The sequence below is a fragment of the Aricia agestis genome, chromosome 7 (genome assembly GCF_905147365.1).
Source record: "Aricia agestis chromosome 7, ilAriAges1.1, whole genome shotgun sequence".
NCBI lineage: Eukaryota > Metazoa > Arthropoda > Insecta > Lepidoptera > Lycaenidae > Aricia > Aricia agestis.
This window is the reverse complement of record NC_056412.1, coordinates 2947500-2956617: the sequence shown is the minus strand read 5'-3', so window position 1 is coordinate 2956617 and position 9118 is coordinate 2947500. Positions and strand designations below refer to the sequence as shown.

General features: G+C 35.6%; 1 long non-coding RNA gene across 1 annotated transcript; it reads left to right on the top strand.

Annotated features, from left to right (window-relative positions):
- The first annotated feature begins 421 nt into the window (after window positions 1–421).
- On the top strand, window positions 422–8782 carry LOC121728914. The gene is made up of 3 exons (XR_006035885.1): window positions 422–434; window positions 1737–1742; window positions 8705–8782. It is a non-coding gene; the product is annotated as an uncharacterized LOC121728914 (long non-coding RNA).
- Window positions 8783–9118: the final 336 nt, after the last annotated feature.

Below are 9118 nucleotides of genomic sequence, written 5' to 3'. Positions count from 1 at the left end.
ACACCGTTTAACGTATTTCAATGTATTAAATACCTTATGATAAATTGATTAGAAATTAATATTTTTTTGAGATTGTAATAATTTTAATCCCAAAACTGTTCTGAGTAAGAAAAATCGGTCAAGTGCGACTCGGACTCGCGCACAAAATGTTTCGTGCTGGTATAGAACAAAAAATGTGTTTTTTGTATGGAAAATTAGAATAAAATAAATATTTACTTTACTAAATTTTATTGATAGATCATTATTAAAGTACAATAATATTAAGGGATTTTGTAGTGTAGTATGTGTAATGTGTAGTGAAGTGTAGTATGCGTAGTGTGTAGTGTAGTGTTTGAGTATTTCAAGTGCCTACCTGCTGCCAGTATCGATTACGAGCAGAAAAAGCCAAAAAAATACTTTTATTGCATGGAAGCCCCCGTTAAATATTAATTTTAGTTTGTTTTTAGTATTTGGTGTTATAGCTGCAATAGAAACACAAAATATTATGTGAAAATTTTAGAAGTCTAGCTATGGCGGTTCTTGACATACAGCCTGAAGACAGATAGACAGACATCGAAGTTTCAGTTATAGGGTCCCGTTTTTACCCCTTAAACGGGTACGGAACCCTAAAAACGTAGAAAGAGAAAAAAAACATAAAATTTATGTTTTAAAATCAAATAAACTTGAAGGTATATTATAATCAGATTGTCCCTAAAAGCATTCGTGACTGAAATATTGATTTTTTTCGAAAAGCTATCAATATTTTTCGACCAATTTGGTTTAAATGCTTCGATGTAACATACACTAAGGGCTTTTCACCACTTTCTGATAAAGTGCCTAATAGGCTATTCACAACTTTTTTGACAGATTCTCCATACTTGATCTGTCAAGTTAATTGGTGGATAGCCTTATCAGGAAGTGGTGAAACAGGCCCTAAGGAAAATATAGATGTAGTCTGTTTTATGGCAGCCCTAAGCTAATGATACTGCGAAGCGACATCGAAAAATAGCTCGAAAATGGAATTCTATAAATATATATTTTGATATTCAAGAGCGTTTGAGGTAACAATCTAATAAAATATATAAAAATGGATTTTCAAATGTGTTAGTAACGCTAAAACTTGCAAACGGCTGAACGGATTGGGCTGATTTTAGTCTTGAAATATTCGTAGAAGTCCAGGGAAGGTTTTAAAGTGACACGAAGTTCACCGGGACAGCTAGTTTTATCATATTTTAAGGAATAAAATAATTTAACTTTTTTAGAAAGCAATTCAAGTTGAAGTGATAATAAAAAAAATATATTTAAATAACCTTTTAAATATAACAAAAACTAAAAAAGTTATGATTTATGTTAATCTTACTAAATTTACATGTACTTACCTTAGATATTTTGTGATTAAAAAAAAATCCCATTGTAAACTTATGCAGGGTGTAACAAAAGTGATAACTGATAATACTTTAAGGTGTGTATGTGTTCCTTGTAGAGTGTTCACTGTGAAAGTAGCAACGCTGAAACACTTTTTTTTCACTTTAGTATGGGCAAGCGCCCCAGCATCACGAGTTTCCCCATAAAAAAGTGAAAAAATTAAGCGTTTCAGCGGTGCTACTTCACAGTGAACTCTCTACAAGGAACACATACACACCCTAAAGTATTAACACTTAGGTTTCGTACACCTTGTAGATGTCCCGTGAACTTCATATCCAATGTAGAAATATTTCAAGACTTAAGGGCGAAGCCAAACGAGCGTAGTTTGTGAGTTGTGAGTCGCAGAATTTCTGCTGGGCAGAATTTCTGCTGGGCAGAATTCTGCTGCATTGAGTTTTATACAAAAGTCCTGTTTGATTCACACGAGCGTAATTTTGTGAGTCATGATTTGTATGAAAAAAAATCTGCCCGGCAGAAATTCTGCGACTCACGACTCACAAATTACGCTCGTTTGGCTACGCCCTAAGAGTAGTCGAATTGATTCAGCCATTCCGAATGGCCCATTCTCGAGTTATAGCGAAACTTACGAAATTTTAAATTCATTTTTATTGACACACATTTAATTTACGATTTCGATTTTAGTACAGGCCAATTTTACAAAACTTTGGAAGTTCAAATATTCAGAAATAATGTAGGTATAACAATTTCTAACCAAAATTCGAAACTATTCAAACCGAATAGTTTCGAATTTTATACGTGGGAGAGCCATGCTTCGGCACGAATGGGCCGGCTCGACCGGATAAATACCACGTTCTCACAGAAAACCGGCGTGAAACAGCGCTTGCGCTGTGTTTCGCCGAGTGAGTGAGTTTACCGGAGGCCCAATCCCCTAACCCCTACCCTATTCCCTTCCCTACCCTCAACTATTCCCTTCCCTTCCCTTCCCTACCCTCCCCTATTACCCTATTCCCTCTTAAAATGCCGGCAACGCACTTGCAGCTCTTCTGATGCTGCGAGAGTCCATGGGCGACGGAAGTTGCTTTCCATCAGGTGACCCGTTTGCTCGTTTGCCCCCTTATTTCATAAAAAAAAAAGAATGGAACAAAGGAAAATATTCAAGATACCACCTTTGAAGCGACAAATTGAGTTCCCACCTTCATGCGCTAGAGCTTATTTAATAGTTAGTTAATGGCTGCTAATTCGGTGCCCTATCCGCCCTGTGATTTGCTCTATTCGCTGACGAACGTAAATTACAAGCGCCACGTACATGGGACTTTGTGTGCACTTTCACAGAACCGGAAGGTCCATAAGATTCTTTTTAGCTTGCACACCGATTTATGGTAATTTCTTCACTTTTTGTGCACTTACATTGGTCAAAGAGATTTGTAGCGTTGTTTAATTTCGTTCAGCTTTCCAAGGCCTCATTTAACTATGAATGTGTTTCGTAAAATTTATTCACCATAAAAACTAAAATAATCAAAAATTACGAAATTATTTACGACCTCTTTGACTCAGTTGGTGGGCTGTTGGCCTGTTGCCGGGGATCGCGGGTTCGAATCCCGCCGACGTAACAAAAAGATTTCAAAGGTTCTGGGTCATGGATGTGTATTAAATATGTGTATCACATAATAAAAATCTTAAATATATTATTATGTATAGTATAAAAGTATTAAATATATTTCCGTTGTCTGGTACCCGTAACACAAGTACTTCAGGTACTTAGCACGGGGCCAGACTGACGTGGTGTGAAGCGTCCATAGATATTATTATTATTTATAGCTAGATAACGCCCGCAACTCTGTTGCGCCAATATTTGTTGCGCGAGAACCGTACATTTTTCCGAGATAAATAGTATCCTATGTCCTTTCCCGGGACTCAAAATATCTCCGTACCAAATTTCAGCAAAATCGGTTCGGCGGCTTAGGCGTGAAGAGGTAACAGACAGACGGACATACAGAGACACTTTCGCATTTATAATATCAGTATGGAAGTATGGATGACATGGAAGTATGGATTTCGTAATATATTTTTAAATCAAAATAGAAAATTTAAAGTTAAATTTTCATTTAAGTCCGTGTCAATCGTTCACAGAGCGAACTGTTCGGCTAGTTTTAAAACGCTAGAAACTTATGCGGAATACGGAGTAAAAATGGGTATCATTTTCTAAAACGGAACTGCAGATGTCAGAGTCTGCAGACGTATAAACCAGGGTTCACCAAATGGCGGACCGTGGTCCGCATCCGACCCATTGTGAGCGGACCAAGCATATTCATGTGTTTGAAGATGATCTTCGTTCATCTTAGGACTTCAACATCTCCAGGATTGAATGTCAATATAGCTTGCACCAATATTTCACTCCAAACTTCAGAGAGATAATTGGGTACAAAAACGGTCACTTCTCTCATTGATATCTAAATCAATACCTATGTTATTTCCGTAATTACCTTTGTTTTATTAATTTATTGATAATGTTTGGACCGCGAAGGTCATTTCATGCCTTAAAACGGACCCCGAGCGAAATTAATTGGTGACCCCTGGTATAGACGCTTCTTGATCTACATCGTGAGTATCTCAAAATGCGAAGTTACAACAATTTTATCACCCCAATCCTCCTTCCTTACTAACATTATAAATGCGAAAGTGTGTCTGTCTGTTACATCTTCACCCTTATATGACTTTATTTAGATAATATAAAGATACTTTTAGATTTTAATGTTTTCGCCTTTGGGTTCATGTAAACCACAGATATAGATCAAGATAGATACCGCATGTGAATGTACTTCGCGTGCCATATCGCGTTCCCAAACGACGAGCAATGCTCGTCTTTCGAAAGTTTGTTCTTTAGTCTGCTATCGGAATCGGATGTCAATCGGAATTTTAAAAATGCCTAAATGCCTAATTGTGCCGTATCGAGCTGTAGAAATTCGAATAGAAAAATTGGCCTTGGTAATGGACACGTTTTTTATCATCAGTACATCACAGTAAGTAGGAAAAAAGTGGCACGCTCGTTTTCATACAAATGGAGGGACATGAGGTATCTATCTTGGTCTATATCTGTGATGTAAACCTATTATCGTATTTCATAATCAAAATTAAAAAGATATCTTAACATCAAAACAGATTTATTTCGATACAAAAAATATTAAAATATAACTACTCGTACTATTACTGAAAAAACATTGATAAGAGAAAATAAGCTCTTACTAAATTATTAAATTCCCCAACTGTTGAAAATAGCTGCAGTCAACAGTTAATATTTTATTCATTACTTTAACTTAGCTTATACTAAGTTCTGTCTTCAATCACTTTTTAACTTAACTAGTTAACTTCGCTCGCTCTGAAACGTGTCACTAAGTACACGAACACGTCTTTGGGTGGAAGTTTGGGAAGCATATTAGAAATCACTTACATGTTTACGTACAAGTTTAATATTTTGTTTAACCTCGTTAGTCAACCATCAAGAATCGTTTACGAGTACCTGCTTTTCAATATTATCTATACTAATAATATATTAGTAATAGTAAATATATTATTAAGAAGATAAAAATAGGTGTAGGTACAAGCAACGTTTATATTTAATGGGCCGGATAAATACCACGTTCTCATAGAAAACCGGCGTGAAACAGCGCTTGCGCTGTGTTTCGCCGAGTGAGTGAGTTTACCGGAGGCCCAATCCCCTAACCCCTACCCTATTCCCTTCCCTAACTTCAACTATTCCCTTCCCTTCCCTACCCTCCCCTATTACCCTATTCCCTCTTAAAAGGCCGGCAACGCACTTGCAGCTCTTCTGATGCTGCGAGTGTCCATGGGCGACGGAAGTTGCTTTCCCGTTTGCTCATTTGCCCCCTTATTTCATACAAAAAAAAAACGTTTGTTTTTTGTTTTCACTACGTTTTTGACCGATCTAACATTAATTGCTCTTAAAAATATTATGTTAATGTCGTTAGTTTAACTGGGTTGAAAAAGAATCGAAGTAATGATAAAATTTGCACGAAAACATTTTTTTTATCTTGAGACCACGTCTTGTAAAATGACTATTTTCCAACAAAAAAATAATTAAGGGTTCCATCTCCAGACCTATGCCGCTGCTGGGGCCTGAAATAGCCACTAAAACTTCTGTAATGACCCCAAAAGCCTAGAGTCCTGCGAAATATTTATCACCTGAACTTTTAAATTTAACAAGTAGGTTTAAAAAATTAAATTGTTTTGAATTTGCACACGATTTAAGTAGAATGAAAATTATTTTTTTATTTTATTAAAAGGGACAAATAATTTTGGGAAACAATTATTTTGGATACAATGCAATAGGCATCCGAGGAAACAAGTACGTTACCAGTAGGCCTACTACTAATGAAACTGTTTTGAGATTCGAGCAAAAAGAAAAAAAGCAAAGAATGCCGCGTCCTGCTCTAACAACGTCATTTCACGTTTGCTTGAGTAGGACGTAGCATTTTCGTCCGATTATTTGAGTCTCAAAACAGTTTCATGGTACAAGGCCTGTATCGTATGAGCGAATACGTCTGGAATACGTAGCATGTAGCGATATGGTTTTAGAGGAAACCAGGCATATAAATAAAACCGAGTTTTTACTTAGTGTTCTCGCTTCATTTCGTTTCATTTTTTGTTATCACTTATCAGCAATCATCTTAGTTGAAGCTATAATTTCATAAGGTCGCTTTTGATAGGAGAAAGTGGATGTTGTTCCCTTGAACATCATTTCAAGTCTAAAATCTGTTTCCTTTGAAGGCGAACAGTGTCCAATATAGTAGATTTTGCGCATGTATATTTGGGTGTTTTCTTATATTTAGTGTGGTACGAATTTACTGTTTCCTCTTGCTTCATACCTAAATTTTCAACCCTATGAGATAGTCTTTGTATAATATTGCCGAATAGAGGGCACTCGTCCCTAACCAATAGAACATAATCCAAAGTAGATTATTCCATATAAATATTGCAAACAATTTTAGTAGCGGTAGAGAAATGACATCCGGGGTTTTCTGAGCGGGCATAAAGTACACACTAAGACGGTATTATTGGTGCCTTTATTTGCCAAAGAGCTGTGGCCGCTCCGTCCGGGAAAACAAACTCATTAAAATGATTTATATTTATTTAATTTTATAAAAAATATTAGTATCTGAAGTAAATAAATTATCAAGTCAGATATATTAAGAAAATATTCATAACTACTTTTTGAGTAAATTAAAATTAATTAAAATAGATTAAGAGGTTCCGTCGAGTTAAAATTATTTATATTTGTTTTTTTTTTCTTTTTAAAAAGATATAAATATTATCTTTATGATCTATAAGATTAAAAAAAAATATTGTAATATCGTATTAAGAAATAAATAACTGCTAGTTTTCTTGCTACAGAATTAAACCCGTTTAAGTTTTTTCGATCGAATACATGCGAGGCGTTATTAAAAGAGGTAGGAGTTAATAGGATGAAATAAGTTTTGGAAATTAAAACATTATAATATAAGAACCAAAATAGATTAATCTAAAATATATAAAATACAAAACCAGCTAAGTGTAAGTGGCACGAAGGGACCTACACTAATTATATTGAACAAATCAAGAGTGACAATGATAAAAATATTATAACATTTGTTAGGCCTAAGAGTAGGGTTTTATCTACTTTTTTTTTATTATAAAATTGTGGCCGTCTATGGACTGTTCGTCCATATCCTTTTTTTGTTATTTTTTATTATTTAGATTTTTCGCACCACTTTCTACTTTTTTATTGGTACTTACTAGAAATAATTGATATTATGGCAACAACTGGAGCGATACAAAGTTCATCGGGTCAGCTGATATTAGTGAAATGGGCCATTAATGTATTGATAATTATTATTGTTACTTACACCAGTGCATATATTTATTAAAAAAAATTGTTAGACTAATTTTGATAAAATATTTAATGAGTTCTTATTATTATTGCACGCCTTAACAGCTAATTGTAGATAAGTACCAGGACATCTTTGTAATACCTTATGTAACCTACAATTGCAAAAATAAATGATTTGAATTTGAACTTTTGCCGAGTCAGTATACCTGCATAATACTATATACAGCATAATTTTATGCTGTCGTTTTTAGGGATGTACCCAAAGGGTAAAAACGGGACTCTATTACTGATACTTCGATGTCTATCCGTCTTTCTTTCTCCAGGATGTATCTCAAGACAAGGGCGTCGCCAGCCGATGGCGCAGGGGGGGGGGGGGGGGAAGTTGACTTTACCTACTACAATTCATACTTTTTTCATTCTCTACGAATGAGAAAAGTAGGTATGAATTGTAGGTAAAGTCGACAGCACATGAAGGTTTTCACTTGTACTACGAGCCTTTACATCTACAGCGATTGTAAAAACAGTATCTTAGTACTATATAGTATATAAATATAATATATTCTGTGACAGTACAGAGTCCAATGTGTAAGCTACGAGCACGAGCTCTTGACTATGCAATAAAAAACTTGTAAATAAGTTATGATAACATTGTATTCTTTTTTAATTATCAGATTTTAATTTAAAGTGGTCGTTGTTTGCATTACATTTGGCAACTTTTTTAGAATCTCTAGGAGCGGAGCAGCTGCCCCTCTTTGCCCCCCCTTGGCGACGCCCTTGTCTCAAGAACCACTAAAGCTATATAACAACAAATACTAAAAACAAAATAACGTTAACATTTTAGGGGGCTCCCATACAAAAAACCTTTTTGGCTCGCAATCCATAATGGCAACATATTGTAGACACTTGAAATTTTCACAAAATTCTCAATTTACTAATTAAATATTTAAGTACACATATAGTGTACTTAAATATTTAATTAGTAAAAATAAAATAAACAATTAAGGGGGGATTCTGTACAAAAAAAAAACACACCTTTTCCCTACTTTCGCTCTATAACGGTACGGAACCATTCGTGCGTGAGCACAGAGTATATATTAGTTGGCGTGAGTCTGATCCGCACTTGGCCGATTTTATTATTTTTTATTGACGTACAATACAAAAGAGTAGATAAAACTACTGTCTTCCTAAAATTAATATCCGATTTATACAGGAACACTAATAAAACTGTCTCCTGAACTAATAAAACAACAATAACTTTCGAAACTATAAGAAACACAATATATTAAAGAAGTCTTTGTCGAACAAAATATTTGGAAGATCGTAAACTGGTGGGATATGCGGATCCTTTTTCATTTAGGGCTTCCTTATAGAGGTACCAACAAAGAAATGTATTCATAGGCAGTTGACGGATCTACGTTATTTGGTCGAATTACGTCAATTCAAAGTTAGTTGCAGTCTGTCGGCTGGGTTTGCACAACTCGACCAAACTACGTGGGTCCGCCATCTGCCTCTGAATTAACTACTCTGATAGTAGGTATGTACATAATATAAGCTATACCTATATCCGGTACTCTCGTTTCAATTGCATTCAAAAACATAGGCTTTATTGGTTGCATGTCAACTTTAATGGATGAAGCTTATTATTTTTTTTTTATGAAAGAAGGGGGCAAACGAGCAAACGGGTCACCTGATGGAAAGCAACTTCCGTCGCCCATGGACACTCGCAGCATCAGAAGAGCTGCAGGTGCGTTGCCGGCCTTTTAAGAGGGAATAGGGTAATAGGGGTAGGGATGGGAAGGGAAGGGAATAGGGGAGGATAGGGAAGGGAATTGGGCCTCCGGTAAACTCACTCACTCGGCGAAACACAGC